Raw genomic sequence first — 2,508 nt, 5'->3', positions numbered from 1 at the left:
TTTTCTCTGAGCTGGGGCTTCAATTCAGGCCCTGGGACCAGGCCTGACCTTGTAGTCTTCAACAATAGTGAGCTTCCCCTTCCCCCACAGTGCAAAAGAGTTACCTAGACCTGATTTCACATCCCAGCTCTGGCAGTAAAATGGCGCAAATTCTGAGCTACAGTGCTTCATTCATAATTTTTCAATTTTTAATATTTTTTGCCAGACCTGGGGTTTGAACTCAAGTTGTGGCAACTCTGCCTCAGGACCGATCATCCTAGGCTGCAGCCTCCAGACCCACAGCCCATTCTCAGATCCTAGGACTCCAGGGATTGTAGGAAAAAGTAAAAAGCCGGAGGAGAAAAAAGTGCGGGAAGTTCCCACTGGTGCTTTTAGGTTTATTTTCATTTGAATGTTGTCCATGGTAAGACCGAACCCGGTGGACTGCAGATTGAAGGTGACCTGGTGTGGCTGAAGGCCTGCTGGCTGTCGGGGGAGCCACAGGATGACCGGGCAACGGAGGCCCCGAGGTCGAATCCTGGTCAGCCATCCTACATTGAGGGAATGGCAGGAGTTCCTGAGATACTCAATTCCGGACCTAAGAAGAGCCATGAAATATGATCAATCTCTTCCTTGAATGAGTAGTTCCTGAGGATTCGAGTAGGAAATGATATTCAAGACTCATGGGGTATCGATTATTTTTAGTGAAGAGTTGATGAAGCGTGACCATAATCATCAGAGTCATTAAATGGTGGCATTGGGGAAGATCCAAGAATCAATAGTCACAGGGTAGATTGGATTCAATCACAGGTCTCCATCTCTCCTACACTATACAGATATGTACTTATTTGCTTAATACCTTCAGCTTATGAATAGATGACTATTGTGCTCCCCCTGCCTTACCCCTGGGACTCGATCTCAGGTCATGGGAATGGCCCAGCTCCTTAGTGGCTCACAGGCTGGTGTGCTTATGCGGACCCATTGGCCTAGCAGTGCCAAAATATTCATCCTTTCAGAAGCCAGACGTTTCACCTGTTTTCCTGTGTGAGTCCTGGGTTTCAGCTAGGATGGAGAATGCATGGGCCACCCTGTGGCCATGGGAAAAGGTTGTCATCCATTTTAGCCCAGTTACACCTGTCATATATACTCAAGAACATACATAATACATCCATGAATAGCATACAAAATAGAGAGGATAACTACGCTCAATGCATGAGGCAGTCCACACACGGATGTGAATATACATCCCATGTTTCAATGATGCATTGAGGACTCTTGTGGCCTCCCTCGGGCTTGATCTCAGCTCCTGGGAACAGCCCTGCTCCTTAGTGGCTCACAGGCTGGTTTGCTCATGTGGACCCATTGGGCAGTTGAGCCTCCTAGGCCCCGAGTTCGAATCACAGCACTTCCAAAAATTCACCCTGATGTGAGAAATCATTCGTTGCACCTGTTCTGTGCTGTGCAAGTTCTGGGTCGCAGCTAGGATGGAAAATTCATAGGCAACTTTATACTTATGGGAATAGCTTGTCATCCAGGTCACCACAGTTATATCTGCCATCCTATACTCAAGAAAATACACAATACATCAATGAGTAAGACACCAGATAAAGACAATAACTACACTGAACCCAAGATGCTGCCCATCCATGTATGGAAATATAGATCCTCTGTTTAAATTCTGAATTTATGACTACTATAGCGCCCACCGGGGTTTGATCTCAGGTTCCAAGAAAGACCTAGATGCTTAGTGGCTCACGTGCTGGTGTGCTCACCATGACTCATCCACCACTTGAGCCCACTAGGCCTTGATTTCAAATCCCACTACCAAAAGATTCATCCTGATATGAGAAGCCAATAGTTGCACCAGTTTTCCTATGCTGTGAAAGTCCTGGGTCTCAGCTAGAATGGAGTATGCTATATAGGCAACTCTATACTTATGGGAATTGGTTGGCAGCAACGTCAGCATAGTTATAACTATTATCACACTCAGTAAAATACATATTGCATCCATGAATAAGACACGAAATCAAGAGAATAAGTAGAGTGAACGCAAGATGCTGCCCACCCATGTATGGAAATATAGCTCCTGTCTTTAAATTATGATTTCATGAGTATATTGACCCTCATGGGGCACAAGCTCAGGTCCTGTGAACGGCTTAACACCATAGTGGCTAACAGGCTGGTGTGCTCACCTTGACTCATTCCCCAATTCTGCCTGCTAAGCTCTGAGTTTAAACCCCACCACAGCCAAAAAATTCATCCTGATGTGAGAAACCAATGGATCCACATGATTTCCTGTCCTGTGAAGGTCCTGGGCCTCATCGAGGATGGAGAATGCTATATAGGCAACTGTATAGCCATGGGAATAGGTTGTCATCCACGGCAGCGCAGCTATACCTGTCACTATACTCAATAAAATACACAATACATCCATGAATAAGACTCAAAATTTAAAAAATAACTAAATTGAAAGCAAGATGCATACCACACCTGTATGTAAATAGAGATCCTATGTTTAACAATGTAAGC

The sequence above is a fragment of the Dipodomys spectabilis genome, unplaced genomic scaffold (assembly GCF_019054845.1).
Source record: "Dipodomys spectabilis isolate Male_0828 unplaced genomic scaffold, ASM1905484v1 ptg000307l, whole genome shotgun sequence".
Taxonomy (NCBI): domain Eukaryota; kingdom Metazoa; phylum Chordata; class Mammalia; order Rodentia; family Heteromyidae; genus Dipodomys; species Dipodomys spectabilis.
This window is presented reverse-complemented; position numbering follows the sequence as displayed.